Source organism: Motacilla alba, chromosome 7 (genome assembly GCF_015832195.1).
Source record: "Motacilla alba alba isolate MOTALB_02 chromosome 7, Motacilla_alba_V1.0_pri, whole genome shotgun sequence".
Taxonomy (NCBI): Eukaryota; Metazoa; Chordata; class Aves; order Passeriformes; family Motacillidae; genus Motacilla; species Motacilla alba.
Window position 1 is genome coordinate 10909940 of NC_052022.1, and position 24734 is coordinate 10934673.

At 45.2% G+C, this 24734-nt stretch overlaps 1 protein-coding gene across 8 annotated transcripts in view; it reads left to right on the forward strand.

Moving 5' to 3' along the window:
- The window catches only part of SEMA5B (semaphorin 5B), a 267620-nt gene that overhangs the window by 44262 nt on the left and 198624 nt on the right, over positions 1 to 24734 (forward strand). For 2 of the 8 annotated variants that reach the window (XM_038143560.1, XM_038143561.1), the window contains exon 2: positions 18778 to 18914. The exons of the other annotated variants lie outside the window; for them this stretch is intronic. The gene's annotated coding sequence lies outside the window, so the exon portion shown is untranslated. The remainder of the gene's footprint in view (positions 1 to 18777; positions 18915 to 24734) is intronic. 8 annotated transcript variants of the gene reach the window in all.

Here is a 24734-nt window from a genome sequence, read left to right on the forward strand (position 1 = left end):
GGCTATATTATATAGTTTCCACAATACTGCTTTGGCCACCATCCTGCAGCCACATCCAAAGAGTGCAAACTATTTTCATAGGAACAGAGATTTCCTGGATGCTGTACAAATCTATAATCCTCCTTCTTCACTTGTAGCAAGGTAAACTTACATCCAAGAACAGATGATCATGCAACCCAGTTCATGGAAAAAATCACTGACATTGGAGGATGGGATCTCTATAAGCATGTTGCATTTCCCAAGTGAATTACTTTGTCTGTTCTAATGTCCATATTAGCAGCTTGGAAGGTTGCAGGCGAGCTTGAACCTCTTGTTTAGTGATAATTGAAATAATTGAACACAGAGAATCTCAACTAAAGCCTGTGGGGTCAGTGAAAAGGTCCTTACTGACTGGTTTTGATGATAACCTTGTTTTCTGTTCAGACCAAACACTGAAGTAGTAACTGAGTTTATGAGAAAGTGTCCAGCACTTCATGCTGAACACAGGTGTGAATTTGGAGTCCTTTGCCTGGGAGGTGGAGATCCGTGGATATTGCAAAGAGAAGTGTTCTACATTCTTACTTGTGTGCACAACGTGGGGAGGCTGGAGAAGCACGTGGCTGAGCATAAAAATGAAGGATAAAGTGCTTTCCTTGCGCTGATGAGAGCGAACACACAGACAGAGAAATGCACACAGACAGAATGAGCCCTTTCATGCGGGGAGTGATGATTTTCTGATGTGCTGACTGCATACCAAGTGCAGCTGTGACAGGAGCAAGGCTCTGCCCTGCGGGAGACTGGGGGCAGACACCCAAACACCTCAAGTCCCATTTTCTTCCTTACACCAATATTGCTCCACTGACTGCATGAATTTACTGCTGACCTATACCAGTAGGAGTGTTACGATTTAAGCCCCTTCTCACTTTCTCTTCCCTCTAGTTCCAAAAGGCAGTCAGTTGATACCAGCAGTTTGCATGGCTGTCAGTATAATGTGCTTTCCTCCGGTGTGAATAACTCTGGTGGCCAAGATATGGGCCTATTTCCTTTAGTACTGATGATCACTTACGTTGCTGCAGACACCACTGGGTCCCATTCTGCTGGTTATTGCAGTGACTCTGAGGAAGAGGCAATCCCTTTGCCGATCAAGGGCCTGAATCTGATTTCACGTCCTCCGTGACAGGTAGAATGGGTTGAAGTCAATGGAGCCGTGCAGGGTGAGAGGAGAATGGAGCATCCAGAGTGATGGATCTACCTACTTAAGGAGTTTTTATGGCTCTCAGAGCTGTGATGTTTGAATGCCTCACGAACTTAAAGACCACTCCTGTGAGAAATGGAAGCACTGTTGTCTCTGCCTAACAGCTGGGGAGCTGGGATACAGTGAGATGAAATACCTTGGTCAAGGTCACTATGGAAATCTGTGACAGAGCAAGGTCTGCCAAATTGAACCTTGCCAGCTTTCAAGCTGGTATGTGGACGACTGGGCCAGCTTTCCTCGTAGCATGAAGTGAATGGGCTGTTCCTGCCTTCTGTCCCCCTCTGCCCCGTCTTCTCTTTCTTGCGTTGTGATGGTGGGAGCTGCCTACCTGCAGGCCCCTGAAAAGGATCAGGCAAAGCCCAGCCTCTGAGATGCTCTCCCCAGCACAGGTTAGCTGAGGTCCCCTGAGGTGCAAGCAGAGGATGGATTCCTGTTTCCCAGGAGTGTGGGAATCTGGGGTCAGCACACCAGCAGCCTGTTCATTACCAGGGTCTGAACTGTAGCACCTTCCCCTCTCACATTTCTGTTATTTAGGGTGACTAATCATAATAACAAATTGATTAAGGTTAACTGGATAAAGTCATCTAAGTCATATTTACTGCTAAACTAACTGCCCAGGGAGGTGAATTAATGATCTTTACAGAAACCTTTTATGGTTATTTGGCCACAAGGTGCGATCTGGTTTGATCTTTTATGCAACATAAATCAGTTTAATGGTTAAATCTGTGCAGCTAGCTGTTGAATTTAAATGAGGGCTTTTTAAATGAAGTATGATGCTTTTTCACACACAGAGGGACATTGAGCAGGTGTATATTGCAATTAAATGGGAAAACTTACAATTAGATAATGTTAAGTTTGTGACACTGGCTGACAGAAGCCCTGAGATTCATGGTGAAGGTCCACGATCAATCATTAATCCCTGCCACTGCGGAAGAAGTAAAATTGCAAATGGTTTCAGCTGAGGTCAAAGCAGTGTGGGAGAGTGATGTGGGTCGTGCAGCGGATGTCTGATATCAGCCATTCATTTCAATAGCCTTGGGTTCAAATACTCCGTTGAGTTACAGATGGAAATTATTTGGTCTTGTGAGACAGCTCTCAGCCTTCTAGTATTTATGCTGTTCTGGTTAACACCCAGGAAGGTCTGGCAGAAGCTAGGGATCTGTTACAACAGGCAGCCACAGACATGTCCTGGGAGATGGCTTCAGATGGTTGCAGATTTTGCAGGATGGGAAAATGCTAAAAAGGCATTGGTAGCTCTTCCAGCCTTCCTGCACTTTAACACTGCTCCTAAATTGCCTGATGTAGTCACAGCCTGTCCTCCCTCGTTTAGACAGCAGCAATATCTCTCCCAAGGGCTTGCTGTTGTAATAGTGAATGCACTTTGGGAGGCAGAGGCTGACAGACCTGTGCCAGTGCAGGTCAACAACACAGATCTGAAAATGAAACCAGAGCTTCTGGTCTACACGGCACTGCCTGCTGGGTCTCCCATGAGTCCTGTCCTCACCCAAGGATGGAAAAAGGGATCAACCATTAGACAGGACAGCTTAGCTATGAGCTACTTCCCAGGGGATTTGCTGGACTTGAGAGCAGTCTGTTAGACACACCTGATTGCTCAGGTGTTTCCTAAAGAAAGGGAGGAGTGTTTGGGATGTTGGTTGAGCACTGGGAAAAAGCTGTTTGTGTTTGGGAAGGCATGGAGAGGAGTGAATGCTTCCTGTTTGATTGACTTCTGTTCTGAGTGCTCCTATGCTAATGTTTTACTGGAGATATTAAAGAATAGGCAAACGGCTGAGGTGGGTGGATGTAGGTGAAAGGATTCATAAATGCTCAGAGAAGGATTGGTCCCGGCAGAATTAGACACTTCTTTCCTATCCAAGTGGGGCATGGTCCTCCTAGTCTTGTCTCCTTGTTGAGCAGATGGCAGTTCCTTAGTTTTTCCTGTAGAGCTTGGTCTCTCAGTGATTTTTTCTAAAGTGATTTGGCCACGTCTTCCTGCATGTTTGAGCTCCCTGCTGTGACCAGGACAGGCAGCACTGTGATGTGCCCACAATATTGAGCTGGGACTTGTTCATCCAGTTACAGCCTTAACTCTTGTGTGTTCCCCACCCATGTCCCATCATGGAAAACAGATCTAGTAGTGCAGACTTCTGGGTAAATACTGCTTTTAAGCATGAGAATGAAAATGGCTGTGTAAGAGTTAAGCCTACTTCTCATAGCTGTGCCTTAAGTTTACTGCTTGAAGTAAGCAGTCTCCAGGAAAGATCCACCTGTGTGCAGGCTCAGAGTGCATGGTGGGCACTTCTTGGGTTACAGTTTTTCAGAACTGCCAGCCAGTTTGCTTTGTTCCTCTCTAATGGTTCACCTGTGCTGAAGTTCTCTCCCAGTAAAGTCAGGAATAATGTTTTAACACTTACAGTAATCATTTACATCTTCAAAATGAGTTGCAAACACAACGGAAGAGTTGTTGTCAACCAAGAAATCAGTTTTGCCTTTTTGATTTTCAACTTACTTTCTTAAAAACCCTACCTGAGTACTGTAATAAATGCTGCTCACAGAACAAGGAAAAGAAAATTCTGTGGATTTCTTTTTGTCTTCTTTTTCTGGTCAAAGTTGTGATTGACAAAGTTTTAATTCATTTTTTTCTTTATTAACTGGCTTGAAACACAAAACAACATGAAAAAGAAATTAGCTATATTCCCTCCAGCCTGCTTTTGCTGTGAATTTGCAGTATTGGAAATTAGGGCTGTTTGGATTCTAATGCTTTTACCTTTAGTTCATTACCTTTTGTGTAGAACAAAATAGAAAGAATGTCACAAAAATATGTGATTATTTTGAGCCTTAAAAACAGAATGGGGAGGTTCAGGATAGTGCCTGAAACTGCTTCAGACATTATCTTTTTGTATTGCATTAAAGTGCAAGTTGGTGCATTAAATCTCCCACCACTTGGGTGAGGTAAGTAAATATTATGATCCTGTTTAACATATGCCTCAAGCCACATAAAAAACCAACTAGAGACTTGGTGTCCTTGAAAGTAAATCATTAAAACTGCAGCTCATTAAATGAAGACTGAATTCAGTCCAAAGAGAGGATGTTAGGACTGGAATTAGACTTGGTCATGGGCCCATCTCCTGTCCACCAAACGGTGGTGCAATGACATAGTGACACATGAAAAACTGTACTGATGATTCTGATGGCATTTCAGATGTTCACTGTCATGATTTTTTCCCTGTTTTTATATCAAAGTTCATAGTTTCTGCTGTGCTTGGGCTTGTATAAAGGGTCGTAACCAGCCTTAGATCTGGCTGGCTTATGCTCAGGGGGGGTTCTTGCCTGGAGCCCTGGCACTGTGTGAAACTGGGATCTCAAAACAAAGTTTGGAAACTTGACTGGCTTCAAGTTCAGTCTATATCATGGAGAGCACGGGATTTCCATCCAAGTGCATAAGGAGGCTTGAATGCATGCAGAAATTTTTTAAAGCATGAAGCAGGGCTGTTGTGGCAAGCTTGGAAAGTGGTTTTGTTTGGAAACATCCTGTTTTCTGTAGAAAGGCAGTCTGAGGCTGGGTGGAGAATGTCAGATGCCAATTGCTTTGTTTCTTTACCACTTCACAGAGAAATTGGGTTGTTTATTTTATTATCAGGACTTTTAGGATTCTGAAAATTAACATTATGATTGCCCTGTGCCAAGTCTGCACTGGTCTATCAGTCACTTTTATGTATATTTCAGGATGGAAATCAAATCAGAAATCATAGGAATTTTGTTTCATTTCCAGACTATTGAAGTTGGCTTGTTTATGTCATTTTGATGTGAGGTTTACATTTGAGAAACCTCCAGATATGGCAGATAAATTCTGTCAGCAGAGAGAGTAAATAGTGGTCATCTGAAATATCTGGCCCTGACAAAAATTACTCAGGGATGCTTAGGTCAGTCTCTGCTCTGATTATATGACTTGATTTTCTAAATTTGGTGTTTCATGACTGATTTTAAAAAGATGGTTGGCCCATTCTGCTGAAGAAGAGATGTAGTCACACATCACCATAGCCTCACAATTTAGGAAGATCAAATGCATTTTCTTCTTTCTGTCCCACCTCTCAAGGAGGAAATCAAGAGGAAAAGGATTGTGTGGGCACTCTCTCAAAACACTTGCAGAGTGTCAGCAGTTACCTGCCTCAGTTGTGGTAACTGAGTGTCAGCAGTTACCTGCTTCAGGTTTGCCCTGGCAGAGTTGTCCAGTTAGAAATGAAAAATAGTGTTGGAGCCTGACTGTGGAACTCAAAGAAAGAGCTAGTTACTAAGCATTCAGCATTGCTCCCAATTAAAACTGCTGTAAAACACAAAGCAGATGTTCAGAGGGGATGCAGGCACTGTGAGAAGCAAAGCAAGTGAAGGTAAATCAGCTCTGCTTGCTCAAATATCCACATCTCCATAACTCCGCCAGATATGCTACAGAGAGGGAATGGGGAAGTGATCCAAACGCTTCAGGAGCTGGAAGCAGCTTGCAGCTGGGGGAAAGGAGGTCTCTGGCTGTAGCACATCTTCATTAATTGTCAAAAAAGTTTGCCCACTTGACACTGCTGCTCCAAGTGCTCTGTTTTCAGTCCCACCTGGCCGTGCCGTAACTCTCATTTTCTGCTTGTGCTGCAGGAAGGGAGCAAAGCAGTACTGCCACTTTCCCTGCTTTGCTCTTGAAAGGTGAAGACACTCCATTAGAGGCAGAGAGGAAAGGTCTGTGGTAAGGGCACTAGCACAGGACTTGGAGAATTCTGGTTCAATTCTTGCCTTTGCCGCAGACTGCTTGTGTAACCCCAAGCGAGTTGGTTAATCTCCATGTCCTTTCAGTACTGCACTTGTAGGGATAATCCTTCCCCAGCCTTTTCCTTCCTTGTCTTGCATATGAGCGGCTCAGGGCAATTGTGGTCTCAGCTTCTTCTGCCTAATGCAGTAATGGGACAGGAGGGCTCCATGGGTTGCAGGAAAAATAGAACAAAAACCCGGGCCACCCTGAGCTGATTCAGGCCTCAGACAAATGGAATCAGAGGGTGGAGAGCTGGTGTCTGGCAGATTTGTGAGAACTTTGCCCTACGGGTGTCTGCAGGAATGCCTCTCTGGGGAGAACTCTCACAGTTGTGCTGAATCTCTCTGTGTTGTGCTGGAGATGAGTACACTGTGATGCCGCAGTGCTGTGTCAGCCACCAGGGATAATGAGGTGCTCTGCTGATAGGAAAAACTATGTGTGTGCTGGGCAAATTCCTGTGGGTCCAGATTCCAGAGCAGTTTCTAGGCAATAAAATTCTACTTGCAGTTTTCGTTTCATTTCCCAGGCCTGGGACTTGCTTTACTTACCTGAGGTTCACAGCACATCTGTTAAGGTTCAGAGGAACCTAGAAGCTAAAATGGGATTTGTAACTCTATAGGACAGACACCATTTGAGTTCAGCTTCATGCTGGAAACGACACCAAGAGACTGAGTTCTTACCACGACAAGTCACTTCCAAGCTGGAGCCTGAAACAGTTTGCCACAAGTCCCAGTGGCTGCATTTTAAATGGCCTCGTGGTGCTAGGTCACCCTTACACATTGTACCTGTTACAACATCGTGGGGCTGTCAGTAACTCACTGCTGAACCCTCCTGAAACAGAAGAGAGCTTTGCGGGGCAGCTGCTCCCCAAGACAAAGCAGAGCACAGAGGGTAGGAGAAAACAAACAGCAGAGAGAGATGGCTACTGGCCAGGTTTGATGATACAATTTTTAGGAAGTTGCGAATGTATAGAGAAGACTTCTGTTTTCCCTGGCATGTTAATGATTCTTGTGGCTCCAAAGCATTTGAGTGGAGGGGCAGCATGAGAACCTCTATTCAGTTCTGCGGGAATAAATGGAAACCTTGTAATGCTGTGGGACAGCCCCAGCCCTCCTTTGCAGAGGAATCTGAGAAGTGGCCCAAGCACATGTTGTGAGCCTGCAGACCCAGCCCTGCTGAAAAGCTCTTGAGCACGTCTTGAGTAACCTCAGAAGGGTTTGTGCGTTTGATTCGAATCTGGCATTGCTTCTGTCACAGCCTCGACTGGCAACGTCCCTGCAGTGACTGGGGCCCAAGCAGTGTGATTTACAAGGGAAGTTGCTATGTTAAATAAAAGTTACATGAGGAATAATTTACCCCCAGCTGCACACAATAATGCTGCTGTAATGCCATCAAGACACTGTGCTGACTTCAGAAACTGCCCGTGTGAAGTTTGAGTATCTTGTTTTTCTCCCCAGGCCTCACGGAGGGGCTTGGAGCCGCAGCTGCGCTCCTCTGCCGCCCGTCCTCCATTCGCAGGCAGCTGCAGCACGGGAGGCACGGGCACGCAGCCCTGGCAGCGAGGAGCCCTGCGCCTCCCAGCACCCGTCATCCCCCATGCAGGGCGGTGCGGTTTGTAGGGGGAATTACCCCCATCTCTCCACACTTCTGGCTGGCTGGGTGCAAGTCAGCTCCAGCCCGGAGGCTGCAACCGGAGTCTCGGCATGGCACAGAGCTAAGTGCCTCCTCGGGACTTATTAACAAACTCCCCTTTGATGCTCTTTGAAATACACTTCTGTGGCTCCTGGTCTGCATCCAGAGAGCCTGGGGTGTGGGTAGATGTGGTACGAGCGCGCACACCTGACCTGCAGGCGCGATCGGCCGCGTGCCAGAGCAAAGGCCTTGTGGGTCTGAAGGGCAGCTCTGCTGCCGGGCTCACTGGATCCTCACATCTGGCTGCCAGTCCCGCAAAGGGCTGGGAGTGTGAGCTAGGAGTGTGAGCCAGGAGTGTGAGCTGGGAGCGTGAGCTGGGAGCGTGATCTGGAAGTGTGAGCCGGGAGTGTGAGCTGGGAGTGTGAGCTGGAAATGTGAGCTGGGAGTGTGAGCTGGGAGTGTGAGCTGGGAGTGTGAGCTGGGAGTGTGAGCCGGGAGTGTGAGCTGGGAGTGTGAGCTGGAAATGTGAGCTGGGAGCGTGAGCCGGGAGTGTGAGCTGGGAGTGTGAGCTGGGAGTGTGAGCCGGGAGTGTGATCTGGAAGTGTGAGCTGGGAGTGTGAGCTGGGAGTGTGAGCCGGGAGTGTGATCTGGAAGTGTGAGCCGGGAGTGTGAGCTGGGAGTGTGAGCCGGGAGTGTGAGCTGGGAGTGTGAGCCGGGAGTGCAGCTGCCCCGTGTGGGAGTGGCTGAGCCTGGAGCAGTTTACAGCAGGCTCTTGTGCTGTTCCCTTCCTTGGGCCCCTTGGACTGTTTGCGTGTTCATGACCCCCAGACCCTCTCCAGTGGGACTGCAAGCTATAACGTTTCAAATGAGGGAAGGATGACGGGGGGATAAAGAGGAGCAAGGGAAAGGCACCTAATACGATTTCAGAGAGCCCTCTGGCATTCTGTCCGTGGGAGGCTGCCATGTATAATAAGGAAACGATTTGTCTGGGAATGATTCAGCATGTAAAATTCTCCCTCCCTGACCTCTTTCTAAGTCCCCAGCATGGGATTGCGGGAGGTTTCCAGCAGAGGAGAGCCGATAAGGCGCAATAGTTTTCATATGCTTGGAAGAGAGGTCAAAGTGTCCATGCTGAGACAGCATTCTCACTGCCATGTGTGGCTGCGTGGAGCCTACATTTCACCTTTACACCATGGAAGGAGTGGATTTTGCTTTGCTTAGAGACACATTAACCATCAGGGAGCTTTCCTTCCCAGCCAGCCCTTGGGGTTGTCCTTCCCACAGCCTCTCCCTCTGCCCTGGGGACCATGGTGAGCAAAACACCACCAGCAGCTGCAGAGCTCCTTCTGTGCTGATTTTCATGGGACTGTCTCCTCACTCTGAGTTGGCCCAATGGTATTTCCCTGAGGTTTCCTTCCCTTTTGTGGGGGAACCACAAGGAGGGCTGGAGGCTGGAGCAGCTGCCCTGTGGGATCCTGGTACTGGGGGCTGGTTTCCAGCAGGGGAAGTTCCTGTGAATTTTCTGGAGCTTGCTCTAGATATGAGGGTTGAGACATTCTTGCTTCTCAGGTGCTCTGAGTGTTCCTTCTGTCCTGCACCGTAAGCCTGACTTGCACAAATGATTACAAGACTGCTGTTTCATGGCATTTGGATTTTATAGGTTGTCAGCCTCTCCCATCAAGTGTGGGAGGGGAAGAGGAGAGACAGCAAGAAAGTAAACTCAGCCACCCTGGGTTTGCAAATGCTGACTTTTAATGTAGTAGCCACCTGTGTGGGCTTCTCTGTACCTGACATATGCACCCTGACATTTGCAACATTCATTGAAATCTTTATTTTCTCTTGGGGTGGGATCTTCTTTTGCTGCTTGCTTTCTGCAGCAAGTTATTCTAATTAAAAAAGATATGGAGTGTGAGCAGATCAAAAGGGGGCTTTTGATCCCCTGAGGGGGATGCAGGTCCCTGCCTGCTGCCACTGTCATGTGGGGAAGGAGCAGCTGTGCTTCTGAGTAGTTCCCTTGTAGAGCAGTGCAGCTGTGTCCAGACCTAGTGTTGCTCCTTTCCTTTTCATTAGCTGAATGTAGAGATGGCCAAGATTCTTGACTCTACAAGTTCTGGGCAGTCCAAATTCTCTGTGTGGCTGAGGGCCATTAAATACATACAGCATGCCTTGGGGAGCTGGAGGGGGAGCTGAGCCTAGTTCAGAGATGGGAGAAGAGACAACAAAGGTATGACCATTCTGCTGCAGGACGAGGCTGGAGTGGGCATGCAAAGGGGTTTCAGGGTGAGAAATGAGTGACAGTCAGCTCACTTCACCTGCAGCAGTGACTTATGCTTATACCTGCTGCACTGCTGGCAGTGTAACCTGCTCAGCCCAGGGGCTGGGTTCGAAATAGTTCTGAGTGTGCGGCTCAGAAGCTGCCTGTGGGCACCCCAGGCTCAGTGAATTCACAGGGTACAAAGCCAAGGTGAATGAGGCACCCAGTGTTAGCCCACAGTGAGGCTGATGCTCAGCAGTGAGGGGAATGTCAGAAGTTCAAACCAGGGTTTATGAATTCACCTTCTGAATGCTTAGCTTTCTGGGTCCATCAGAGATACCAGCATGGACTGCAAGTGAAAGAATTCTTTTCTCTGTTATTAGGTGATGTCTATTACCAGACACCTCAGTTTCTGTTCTGTTCCTGATGGGGACATTTTGGCCAGAAGCAGTTTCCAATCTGGCAAGCACAGCAAAAGTATTACAGGAAGGGAGAGAAGTCCAGATCCATGGAGGAAATATTTTTATTCTCTTTTCCATGCTGGTTTGAAAATAGCCCCAAAGCAGGATATGTCAGCCAGGAATTGAATTGTTTCAAGTTCCCTCTTCATATGTATCAGCCAGTAATAAGTCCACTCTGCACTTCTGTCTCTTTTCTGATTTTGGTGGGAATTTTAGGAAAATCTGCCCAGATTTGGATTCCTGCTTGAGCTGTGCATCTTCTGGGTCTGACACTGGTAAAAATTGGCTGCTTTGTGGGGTGTGTGCATACAATAAATGGTTCTTTGTAAATGCCTTCTCCCAGCTCCTAATATCCAGGGACTGGCTGTGAAATGGGTAGCATTTTGCAAAAGCTTTTGCCTCTCCCTGTCTACAGTTTGCCATCACAAAGCTGGATAGACTTGTTACTAGTATGAATGCCCAGCCCCAGCTCTGTGTTTTGTACCTTCTCCTCATAGCTGCCAGTACAAATGTATTGCAGTCTGTCACAGCCAGGAGCAGAAGAGTGTGGAGGAAATTTGGTGACTGTCTGTCAGTCATCATCTTCCTTGCTCTGCTGTTCACTTCTGCTGTGTAGAACAAATCACGTAACCTTTCTGTGTCTCAATTCCTTCCTGTATTATGAGGACAAGTATTAATTTATCTCTTAGTGACAGAGGTGTGTTCATACTCACAAAGTGCTTTGGCAATCACAGGTATTCTGTCAGTGCCATGTATTGTTATCCAGCCATCTGAATGATCAGTGTTTCCTGACATCTGGCCACATGGAGCTGGGTCTGTGTGGTACTGCATGACCAGCTTCCTGCTGTGCCCAGGTGCTGAGTGTGTGACAACCAAGAAACAGTGGGTCGGGATGTGGCACCTGGGTCTGTGCTGCTGCTTTTTAGCCTGGTGCATTGGTAGCCATGGAGCTGCTGTGGCAAGGACAGTGTGTAGCTCCACGGGGAGAAAAGAGGATGTACAGATCCCTCTTTCTCTTCCCATCATCCAGCCCCAACCTTTTGTCATCACTTGCTCTATGAGCCCCTGTGAATTCTCTGGTGTTCAGCCATGGCTTGTGATGGGATGGTCAGCAAGCCCATCTGCTCAGGCTCTGTAATCCTGCACCTTGGCATAGTGGGGGCTTGCTCAGTGGTAATTAACAATGTGCACTTCATTAGCACTTTCACCGTGACTTTTCCGAGCAGTCTGTAAGTGTCACACCACACAAGTGCTTTCTTCATTACATTTTCCCACTTCACTATTGAATTAATTCTTTCAGACCTCTTCCCAGAGGAGCTACTGCTCACTCACTGATATATAGGGATTTCTTAGAGCCCAGCTTTTTCTGGTTTTCATACCTTGGATATTGTTTCCTGTCTTGCCCTGCCTTCCCTAGACATTTAACACTTGGTATTTCTTGTACAGTCCCTGTCTGATATTTTTTCTCTGCATTTTGTCATCCCAGTCTTCTTTTTTAGCTTTCCCAGTCTCACTCTTTTATACAGGAAAATGGAGTTTTGAGCATTCTTAAATCATCCTGTAAAGTTCTGCAGAGCACAAGTTTCCAGCAGCAGCATCCTAGGTGCTAGCTAAAAATTATTCCCAAAAGCCTTTCATTCCTTTTCTTTAAAGACAGGTTTTGGTCCTTTCTGTAGAACATGGTTGCAGTACTGCAAAAGCTCTTGGCTGCATTTATGTTGAGAAGCCCAGGACCCTTCCACATGGACATCTGTGCAACCACAAGGGAAATACTTTATTTTAATTCTCCTAAGAGCCTTACAGAAGGTAATCTTCACAAGAACCCCAGGAACCGGGGTCTTGCACAGGTGGGAAAGCTGGCACACAGATGCTTAACTGGGGTCACAGGAGGAAATCAAAAGCAGAACTGGGATAGGGATTTTTGCACTGCTGCCTTGAAGACATTGTTGAAAACATTGCAACAACATGTTGGAATGTCTTCAACAGGTTTTCTGCTGCTTCAGTGCATACACACCGTCTACCCTCTACCAAATGCAGCTGACAGATTTTGAGCAGCAGGTCTGAGGTGCAGCTTCAGGAGAAGCATGATTTATGATGACACATGGTACATATTATGACATGTAGGATACGTTTTGTGAAATATCCCTTAGTTGACTAAAAAAATCAATTACTTTCAACCCTTTCAAGATTCCTGCTTGAAAGGATTTCTGTCTACAAATGGCCAAACTGCACAAAAGTTATTTGCTCTAATGTAGCAAGCCATTTGCCCTCACACCCCATTGTTGATCTGAAGCATAGTGGCTTTGCACAGGGTGGGAAATCTGTATGGGTCATTTTTAGCACTGACTTGTGAACTTATCTGGATGGGTTTTCCTGGCTTTGCTTCTCTGGCAGCACCCCCACAGTGCAGCAGCAAACCAGGACTGGCTCTGCCCTTGGCTGCAGGCTGTGAGTTACACTCCCTCCCTTCTCTGCTGCTCAGGGTATGTTGGGGGTATCTCGAGGGCTGCAGTGCTCTGGCTGAACAGGCATTCCTTCTTGTTAAAGATGAGATCTGGGACTTGGGCTAGTCTGCTTTAGGTCACCTTGGCTATATGTGATGGTTACTGCAGTGCCTTGTTCTGACCTATCTGAGCACCAGTGGTCCCAAGCTGCTGGTTTGTACACAAGAAGCTGGGATGCTGCTGCTTGCCGAATATTGTCTTTTGAATCTTGCTGCAGAGCAAGCAAACCAGAGTATAGATTATCTGATCACGTGGCATGTGGATTATTGCTTTTTAGTCATAAATAAAACAAAGCAGAAAAACTGAGGTGTGATGTAGAGCATGAACACACAGCCAGTCTGGATGTTCGGCTTTTGCAGCTCAGGCCAGTACCTGCAGAACATAAAGGGTTAGTTATTCTTGCAGTAGCATGATTAGGTGCTATGAACACTAATGATCCAAAAAGCTCCGTTTTAGCTTACGTGAGAATTGTATCCAACTTTTTCATGCCTGTTAACTTTGCAGACAGCAGAGTTCCAACAGGAGGCAGAGATCCAAGCAACTGCATGAAAACTTACTGCAAATGCACGTAGTGTCTGACTAGACCTGTGGTCCGTGGTGGGGAGTTAGACAAGGTGAGACTGTAAAAGGCTGTAATTGTACACAGGAGATGGCTGTGATTGCTTTGAATGTGGAGCCATTGTCAGGAACACAGGAGGGAAAAGCACTGCCTATTTGAGCACTCTTATCTCAAACTTCTGGCTAAGTGAAGTCAGGAAATGATTGGGGGGTGCTGTTGTTGTCTGTGCATTTTCACCCCTAGGATTTGAAGAAACTTGGGATTTTGTGCTGCCTTTGGCATGGCTTTGCTACCCTTTGCCAAGTTTCATTAATCAGAGGTTACATGAAGGGTATAGTGTCTACCCGATGGGAATTCAAGGACCACAAGGAGAGGTTTCAGTAACGTTTGTTTAAAGGCACTTCAAGGTTTTTAAATTATTTTTGGCTTCTGAAACATAACTGCCATCCTTTAACTATTATCAATGGCAGTAGAGCTTCACATAATAACAGCATGCTGGGATCCATGAGAGTGTCAGACTGGCTTGCTGTTATATGAAAAATGTCACATCTTGTGGCATCTCAGCTCTTGATTTTTGTCTGGTTTTTAGCACTTTGGAATTTGATGCCGTCATATTATCAAAGGGAAAAATGTCTCAAATTAGAGCCTGCTTTAAACAGATGCTTTGCAGTCTCAGATAAGTACAATTTGTAGACACTACTCAGAGAAATTTAAATGTTGAAGGCTGCTACCCTCACCAAATTGCTGGGATCCACCTAAACTGTTGAATTTTTACTTCAGATTCCCATTACCCTGTGAGATCTTTTCCTTCTGAGGCATTCCCCTCGATTTGCTGTTATCCCTGAGACTCTGGTGTTTTTTGTGCTGAACAGCAGCACTATCTCCTTGTCTTTGAGTCTCCTAAGCATCACTGTTCCCGGTTGTGTGACGGTGGTGTTGCGCTTCATACATCTCTCTATGTGGACAGAAAGCCTTAATTATGGCACGTTAAATGGAACAATATGTAGAGCCTGGGCTAAACTCTGGGATATTTTTAGTCTTTGTTGGCCTTGTCATGGCCCTTGCTGTATTTCTCTGGGAAACAGTTGCTGAGTAGCATCATTTAGCTTGTCCCACATAACTCCAGGCTCTTGGAAAGCCAGTTTCCTGCCAGGCTTGAGACTTCTGGGATGGCTGTTTTCCCAGTGGGAATGTGCCCATCTTAGCATATAAGACCTCATGCTTTATTAATGTTTTGATGAGTGTTTGGGGTGGAAAGGCAATCTCAGAATTAGTGTTGTATTTGGGGCGAGTAAACTCCCAAGGTCAAGAGTTTAAACCATGGCCAGGTTATGTGTGGCTAACATCTGCATCCCCAAGCTCCTTTTGCAGAGCAATCGGATCACTGGACCACTGCTGTCGATGGTACCTGGGGCACAGATACTCCCCTGGAAAGGGACAAGAAGCATTGCTGTGACTGGCAAATGAAAGTGCTGTACTTGGGTGGAGGACAGGGAGCCAAATCAATGCCTCCATGGAGAAGCAGTCACCTTAGTGCCATGGTGGCTGACTGGGCTGGGCTGTGAGCTTGGGCAGCGTTCAGCTCTGCATGCCAGGCTGTCTGGTGAGAAAACCATGTTCTGGCTGGGGCTGTGGGACAGAGGCTGTCATGAGGGGATGTCAGGAGATTGGGAGGAGGGATGTTGCAAGGGCAGGGTGGGATACAGAGGACATTGAAGAGCTGGGGTTATGGGGTGACTGAGCAGGGAAGTCAACCTGACCTGAATCCTATGGCAGCATGAGCATTGCTGCTTCCAAAAAAGCTTGTGTGAAATGCTGGGGTGCTAAATGAGGGTGCATGAACCTGGGGCCAGAGAGCCAGAGATGTGGCTCCACTGTCTGCCCAGCCCTGTCAGGGCCCCTGTTCCACAGCACAATAGGCAGAAGGGCTGATACGCCTGGGCTGCCTCCAGCTCTGTGCAAAACCTCCCTTTTAGCTCAAACCTGAGGCTGATGGTTGTGCACTGAGATCTCTGGCTCTGAGCTGTTGTGCTTAAGTGCAGACACATGTTCTGCTCTGCCCATTGCCTCAAGCAATGGAAACCTCTAGCAAACGGTTGAGGCAGCCATCTGGGGATGGTGGTGTCTTAAACTGCTGTAACATGATTTGCTAGGGCTCCTCTGGTTTTTGCACCTACGGTATTTTCACTTTTGCAATCTCCTCTCTCTTACCCTGAGCACTAGGAGCTTTTTTTTTCCTTCTTTTTTTTCCTTTTTTTTTTTTTACATTTTGGTGTAATGAGAATTTTGTGTAACAACATGGCTCCAGGAACTGCAGCTTTATGAAGAAGAGAAAGTTATGAGAGATCGTATAAAATCATGCTCTATTATATTACATAAAAATTAAATAACACCATACTTCAGAGACAGAGAAGCACTTTTATTAGCTGAGAAAACACACATGAAATTTGAGTTTTACATACAACAGCACACAGGGTGGGTAGCAGGACTGGGAGCAGAACAGACCTCTCCAAGTCTTAACACAGGGAGGGGAAAAAGAGCGCAGCTGACGATCCTGAATGTGGAATTCTTCCTCTGCTGGGCAAAGAATTACATTAAGAATTAGAGCAATTTATTTTCTGCAGTCATTAGACTTGCTTAGCAAAAGCAGACCTTATATATTCTATTTTAAAACTAATTGTTCAATTTTAAAACTTTTGAGAATCCAAGGAGTGAATTTAAGACAGAGTTTTTTGGAGAAGACACTGCTAGTCCCAAATTGAACCAAGACTTAGATTAATCACAATCTTCTGTGCAATAGAAGACATTTGAAAATCCATCTAGTTCATGGGAAAGTGATCTTGGAAGAGCAACAAATAAATAATGGGACCTTTTGACTCTGCTAGCCCTGGAGCTGTGGTAAGTTTGCAGTCAGACACTTGGTTCCAGACAGGAATTTTCATTGCTGCAGTGAAGTAAATCACCATGAGGAGGAGGCCTCTTTGGCCCTGTCTGCATGGAGATATTTTCAGAGCTGTAATTCTCTGTGGGTGCCCCCTCCATCAGTGACAATGTAAATGAAAGCTGAATGATAGACCTGCTCAGGAAGCCTGAAATACTGGCATCATAAACCACCCTAGTTAAGGCAATAGCAGAAATGCCAGCTTTATCTCTGCTGTGGTCTGAAGTGGGTTTTGGCTAAATCCCATGGGTATGGGTTGGACTTATCCCCAGGGCAGATTTAGTGAGGGAACAAAGGGTACTGCAGTGCCTTTCAATAGCTTCATCTTGATGTGGCACTTGTAGGACACAGTCAGTTTGCCATTCATGTGCACATATCTTTAGCAACTCAAAGAGGCTGAATTAATGATGGGAAATAAAATAACTTTTGGGAAAACCATTGGTTTTCATGATTATTAATTCAATGATCCTTAGAAACAAATGGTTTCTAAACCTTATGTTTGGGAAAAGTAATTTCTCTGAAATTAATGTGGCTGAATTTTGTTTCTTTGTTTTGCTTCTGTAGCCAGGCAGAGCTGTGTCTTCCTCAGTCTCAGTTCACATTTCAGCCTTTCCTGGAGGTATATCCTGTCCAGAACTTGTGTTCATGAAATTTGTGAGAACATACATGTCCTGGAAGCCTCCACTCTTCTCTGCTCTGGATAAAAGCTGGTCCATGGGCTCTTAGTAGGAAGAAGAGAAAGTAGGAAGAAGAGAAAGTTAGTAGGAAGAAGAGAAAGTCATACTGCACGTTTGGTCTCATTTCCCTAGGAACCAGACGCAGCACTCATTTTTGTGTAACTATAGAAACCAGTGCTTTAAAGAAATGACCAGCCACTGCAAGATTTGGGATAAAATTGAGCATTGACAATGATGGTTTCTCCTGATAGGTCATCATGCACAAGGGAATAAAAGGCCTGATTACCACTGAGGCTGCTTGAGGAGACAGTCCAACCAGGCTGGATGTTGTTTTGTTCTGCTTGATTGCCATGGTCTCTGTGAGGGCTCAGCATGACACACCTGTCATGTGAGGAGAGTAAGAGGGGTTTGTGCTCTGTGTAGTCATTGCCAGGTTGTCCAGGGAAAATATGGGGAAAACAGCTTTTCTCAGCATTGCAGCTCCTGTTGGGGAGCCTTCTGCACCAACAGGCTCCTTCAGTCACTCACTGATACAGCCACATGAACAGGCATCTGTAGCAGATGCTCTGTCTTCATCTTTGTGGGCTGTGTGGGCTCTGTCCCTTCCCTCAGTACAAGACTGGCCATGTTAAACATGCTGAGAGCCATTAAAATGAGTCCTTTTCCTCTAATGTTTGCAAAACTGGTGCTCTCATCACTGTCATCTCTGGAAGTCTATTATGGAACAGTTCCTAGGACTCAGCTTCCGAGTAGTAGAAAGCCCTGGAAAAGTACCACAGCCTCTGCTGCTGGCTGTAGAAACTTCCTCTCCTTCCTCAGCGTTTGTGCTCAGTCTGAACCTGTAAAATGCTGAAGAAACAACAGCTGTAAACTCAATTCTCTGAAATACTTCCTTTTCCTCTTTTCATCTTCTCCCATCTGCTTTTTTCTTGTGCTTCCCTTCTCTTGGTGATGATAAAGACCCCCCATATTCATTCTGTGGTTTTCCTCTCCCTCAGGCAGCCAGTGAAAAGTACAAATGGCATTTGATGTAAATCAGAGTAAGATTCTGCTAGGTTCCCTCTGCCCCCCTTTCCATGCTCTAGGCATTAGTATAATAAAGGAGAAGGCAATGATTGTTATTTAATTTACATTCTTTAAGGCAGATGCCTTTGACCTTGAGGGATGGGAAAAGACTGGTCGGTGTGGCAATGTGTGAATGTCTTAAGTCTGGACTGAGGCTGATTTTTCACGTATTTCGGCAAAGACGGGAACATACCCCTGCCTTCCTTCTGCAGCTCATCCTCACCTGCCATACCCTCCCTTGTCGCCTCTTTGTGGGCAGTGATTCATGGGCTCCCCAAGAACGCGGCAGCTGCTGCTGATTCCGGTTCCAGGAATGGTGATGACAACTGCAGCACTGCTCCCCCACCAGCTGAGAGATGCTCTGTAACTGGCCAGAGCCATCACTCAATGTAAGGAGACTATGGCTGAGAGCTGTGCCAGGGATTTTCTTATGCTATGCACAGAAAAAGAGCCAAACTGGAAGAGCTGGGTTGGCCTGACCTGTCCCTATGTACAGGGAGTAGAGTCTAATCCCCCACTGTGTTGTCCACAATATTGCCTCCTGCACTGGCTCATTTCCCCATGATGGAGTGAAGGGAAGCAACAAGCTTGGTTCTGCCCCTTGTTTTCCCTGTAGGGTGGCTGCACACAGCCTGATGCTTAACGTTTCTTGCAGTGAAGTGGATACAGCTTTTCTCTGGCAAGACTGAGGGAACTGGAACTGCCTGTGCCACAATTTGTTCCTTGGATTCTGCTCACTGGGAAAGCTGGTGCCAGCCTTTATCAGAGCACATGATGTCTTACAATCAAGATGTAAGTGATTGCACCATTAGGATTTTTTTCCAAGTCAAAAATGGCCCTCCAATGATGTAAAATATTTCATCCTTGATCCTACTGTCATGGGTGCATTGTAGTTCTTCCGCTCCCCCAACACATCTTCCATTTCATATACAAAGCTCCACCAATTCATTCATTTACCATGTTTTCTGTCTTTTAAATATTCCTTAAATTTCCATCACTAGAAAAACATTTAATTGCCCTAAGCCTGCAACATGGTTTTGAGTCTGGTTTGTTGAGGCTTTGAGGCCAGACAACTTTATTAACAACATTGGCTTGCTTTGCAGATAAATCCTCCTTTTCAGAGAACATCTTTACTAAAGAGTTTCACAGTTGATTATGGACACGAATAACTCATCAGAAAACGTTACTGACACTCAGTGCTTGGCAAGCCCTGAGTCATTATCCAGTTAATGCTGTGGTACCATGCATTTCCAGCTGTGTTGCAGTGGCATGCAGACCTCAGCAGCTGTTGCAGAGCTCATCAAATGGCTGTTGAGCATCATCCTTGATTTGTCATAAACCTAAAGGTTTCTCTGGGGAGTGAATGTTATCGCCTGCCACAGCCTGGCTACACTACAGTGATGCTCCGGCACTGTTGTTATCTTACATACACTGCTTCTTTGAATTCTTTCCCTCTCCCCTTTGCTTTCATTATTTTTCCTGTTTGTTGGGATAGTTGGGATCAGATTATTCATAGCCTTATGCTTCTAACTGGCTTGTCTGAAAATGCAGTCTGGTGTATGCTTAGTGCTATCTGGCTTCATGCCTTCCTCTCCAGATGAGTTTATATTTTTAAAAAAATATTTAGATGCCCAATAAAGAGTCACAGAACATTGGTGAACTGCTCAGGTACATTGTCCTCACAAAGAAGAATGGAGTTTCAGTTGTAAGTTATAGTATGGACAAAAGCTATGTTTTATGTAGGATTTTAATGTTTGCACTTATTCTGAATAGGATCAAACACAGACAATTTCAAAACTGGAAATGGTGAGGGAGGGAGGAAGCTTTGTATGGGGTTCACAGAAATGCTTTGTTTTAAGAAATGTTTATCTTTACATGCATAATACAGATCATGCAGAACCAAAACCTTATTTCAGAATGTTTTATGCTTTTCAAAGCTTTTCCATGTCTGATTTTCCCCTTTTCACAATTTTTCCCAGTTTTCTTCCCTTTTTTGTCTTTCAGACACAGTTTTAGCAGAACTGATAAGGTACCACAAATTGTTTTGGCTCAAGGAAAAAAGTTTCAAAGGTTTTCTGATCACTTCAGCCTTACTGCTGCTGGAAACCCTATTTCAGTACTCATGTGCTTCCTAGAGACTTGAAAAATCCACCCCATTTTCTGCTGCAAAAGGTGTTTTTCAGACGCAAGAGATCACAAGTTTCTGATCCTGGTGGCCAGATTGCTTAAACTCTCTGTGCTTCACAAATTTTGTGATATTATGTGAACAACAATAAAGTTTTTTTTCTTTTTGGCTCCTATGATTGTCTGTGCAGGATCTGAATTATTGCAGTGCCAAATTTCAGAGCCCAGCATTTTAACTCAACCAACACCCCCTCAGTCTTTTAGTTTGGAAACACCTTGTTCAAGTCTCTGCTAAGTGGCCCTTATGTTTGTATGGAAACCTTATCAAAAGACATGGAAGTCACTCCTGGCCTCATCCCTTCATCTCTGAGAAACACCTTGACAACAGTATTTTTCCTCCCTTAAGTTGCACTGTAATTGCAAGACATTTGCAATGGTCACTTCCAGCGACACCCAACTACTCCTCACAGGGGAAAGAATTTGTGTGTTTTCACAGAGAATTGTTAATTTTGTGACTGTACTTCTTGCAAAACTTGCCTGTCGCCATGATTGGGCTGTCAGTGTCCCCGTGATTGCTCTATAAATAGCCTGGGTGGACAGAGACCAAACAGAGCACTTAAGCAGTAAGGACTTTTCTGCTGGGCCTGCTGGGTTTGTGCAGGTCGTCATTGTCGCTGTCACAAACAGGCTGCAGAAAATATTTTCAGCTGCTTGAGATAAAATGGGCAGAGGTGGAGACTTTGTGTTGGCTCAAAACATTGAGATGCTTTCAGGCCAGAAATGTTCTTTCTGCTGCCAGCCCCCTGAAGACTTCTTTGGCCTGAAGGCTCATGTGTTACAGCTTATATATTAGCCCAATAAAAGATTCACGATCTGCCTTGTCTTGCTATCAGTCCATCTCCTGAAAAATGTTGCTGCAGCTAATGGTGGCTCATATTTGATTTCTATCCAGGGTATATTAAGGCTGCAAAACCATGTAGCAGGATAGGTGTCTGTCTCAGTGCTATCCTCTGCCTGTTGTTATGTGTGTTTGTATTAATGATGAGATATCCTGCAGCATTAGTTGATTTAAATATTGAAAACAAATGTTCTCTTATTTCTCTGCCTTGGGGCTAGGAGTGCTTGTTCCAGCCTCTTTAGTGCACAGGAATCTGCATGTGTTGAGGTCTCTATTCTGCTGTGAGCCCAACATATGAACTCAGTTTGCAAAGTCATCTGAGAAATGCTAGAATTGGCACCTAGTTCTGCAGGTACCTATACCAGTACTATCCCGTAGTCAAAATCCTGCTTTATTTAGACATGCAGTTTTTTTAAGACTTGGCCACTTGGGTCAACATCCTTCTGTCTCTTTATTGTTTACATCTTGATGTTTCAGTATCACCAGGATACATTATTATGACCCTGGGATGCAAACAGTCCACTGCTGATGGTTTTTTTAGTAACTTGGCAACGTTATCTAAAGCAAAGCAGACTCTTGAAATTGGGACATACTGCAATTCACAAGGACAATAAAAAGTATTTGTGGTACAGAATATTTTGCACATTTGAAATCCCTGTTGTATCAATCTTAATCAGAAAAGAGTGCCTGGAGCAAAAAAAATTGCTGTTTAATGTTTCTGATAAAAGTAGTATTTGCAAAAAAATACATTTAGGAATTATATAGGAGTTTCACACTGTAGCCTTAACAATGTTGATAATGTTGTTTATAAATATGTGGTTAGGGAAGACATAAAATTGTAGATCATTGACTTACTAACTTATGATATCATTTTCTGAGCTATTTAGGTGCGTCGACTGAATGAATGTTTAGAATCCATGCAGCACATGTAGTAAAAATTTGCATGAAGACCATATTGATTTCAGGTGCAGGGGAAACATTTCAAGGCAGAATAGATGAGCTGCTGAATTTATCTGTATTCTAAGTTGTGAGAATGCAGAATTTGCCCAAGGGACCCCTTCTAGTCCTAATGTGAGCTGGTGCAAGGCAGTGGAAGGCATTGCATACGAGATGTATCGAACAACTGCAAGCTGCAGCTATTGGGTTTGGTTCCTGGCCTCTCCTGTATATCCCAACAAGGCATTCCATGATGGATTCCATCAAATAGCCTCATTTCTAGCCCTTCACACAAGGGAAAGCTGCTCCCACAACTACACCCAGAGAGGTAGAAGTAGATGTTACTCTTCAGTCCGCTCATGACAGGGGTCTAGTGCTGAGTCACCAGCACTTTTTGGTGGCTGCGTGCTGGTTTTGGCATTTGGGGGCTGCAGAGTTGGGATACCAGCAGCAGCAGAAGGCACAGCCCTAGCAGAGCAGTGGGACAAGGGAGAACCTACATCCCTAGTGAGTGGGCTGTGAAGAGAGCTGGAGGAAAACAAGAAAGTATGGGGAACGTTGCTATTAGTTGCAGAAAAGTAACAGGAATTGCAAAAAACTCATGTGGTGATGTGCCTTTTATGATGAAGTGCCTCAAGCTGTCAAGATCATTTTGAACATTTTGTTTCTTCAAGTCAATGTCAAGATCTTTTTGTGTCCTCAATCTGGAGCTCATTAAGTGTATGACGCATGGAAAATTCTGTTTATCTCTTAATAATGTGATACTGGGGAAAACAAACTCTTAACCTCATTTTCTGTTGGACCCCTTCTGCACTCCAAATTCAATCTACTTCATATATGTGCACTCAAACACTTGTGTATATGTCTTGCTGTGTCTCAGTGTGGATTTGAAAGTTCTGTGCAGAAATCTCACCTGGGCATTGAGAACAAAATACATAAGCACAGAGCTCTGTCCACCTGAGATGGCCTGGGATGGAAACACTCCCTTACTGCCAGTGTTACAGATGGGTATTTCTCTGGAGGGAGATATTGAAGGATGCAGTGCATTTAGGAGTTTGTTGTTGCCTTGCTTCAAAGTGAGGAGAGGATCAATAATTTGTTAGGCTGTGAGCTGACGTCTTGTCTGAGTGCCAGCTCCGGTGTCCTCCAGGATAAGCTGCCAAAATGTCTGAGGGAGCAAAGCGGGATGTAAATTCCACAAGTCATTTTCCTGAAACTCTTATGTGGGAAACCTTTAGAAGCCTCTCAGTAAGGACAAAATCCTTCCAGGCTTAGTGCTTGTTTGAGCAAAATTCCTTCTGAGGTCAGTAGACCTAATCCTGAAGTCTTATCACTTGTTTACCTTGATGGGATTTGAGTGTGTGTGGGGGAAACAGAGGGTCTTGGGACAGGGGGTGCTGGAAATGCTTTCTTGGGAGGCTGGAAGAAGCCTCCCAGGCTCTGCAGAAATGCATATTTGAAAGGAAGGCTTGCTTCAGTAAAAATCACCTTGGTTTCCCACTTTCTCAGCAGTGGTAGAAAGGGCAGTGAGGATCTGTCTTTCCTCTGAAGGCTGTTTGGTGCCTGTGGGTGGCCCAGCCCCATCTCTCAGGGACGATGCATCTCACAATTCCATGTGTGTGCCTCTAAAGTGGTTTGCATCTCAGACTTTCTTTTGCATGCTAGACGAAAAAAGCCCCTCAGGCTGGCAACCCCCCATATCTTTTTAATTGTAATGTAGCCCATCAGAGTGATAAATAGTGTCAAATACAGAAGCAGATGAGAACTGAGATGTTGGTTTCTCTTATGCTTAAGCTGGAAAACAAGCGCTGTGTTTCCCGTGTGGCTCTGGGGAAAGAACCTTGCAGGGGGCTTTGGAGCAGGTCCTGGCTCTGTGTGCCCATGTGCTGTCACAGTGAGGCCCCATAAAAGGCCCCTGGTCCCTGCATTGCAAGTCATGGTGTGCCAACAGTGCCCTCAGCAGAGATTTCTCCTGCCTGTCTCTTTTCCTCCCCTCTTTCTCCTTGCAAATTGAAATCTATCTCCTTTGTAATGGACTCAGCCTTTATTAGCCGAAGATCATGCTTCTTTATTAACCTTTCAGTAAGGCTACATCAGCTGAGTGAAACACCATTCAGTGGGGCATATGGTATCATAAAAGTCACTGCTGGTGTCACACAGCTGTGTACAATTTTGTTTGGTTTGAGGCTTTTTGCTTTTCAGTAAAGAGATGGAAAACACTCTTTTCTTCTTTTCTGCTTTCTGGTGAGTGACTTATAAACAGTCTGTGTGAAATTGGCTCTGGAAAATATAATCAGAAAAATATATAGGCTGTTGCATTGTTTTTCTGAATTCCAGGTCATGGTACAGGGGAGATTCTGTGGTAAAGTTTCATTAAAAGTAAAGAAAGAACACTAAAAGCTCTGCTGCTGACCCAGGGAAAGTAAAACTTTGTCAAGACAAGTTAACACTGAGCCATCTTGTACTTTATTCCCTGCTGCTTATCTAAAGCACATTACTTACATTCAATAGATTTCTGCTTCTGGTAGTTTATAACTCCCTGAGTTTAAGAGCCTTTGACTAATTAAGAGCAGAGAGATTTTTGTCATGCTGCCATAGCCCTACTGGAAGAATAGTTTTCAAGTGTTTTGTTCTTTGGGGGCATATGAGGCCAA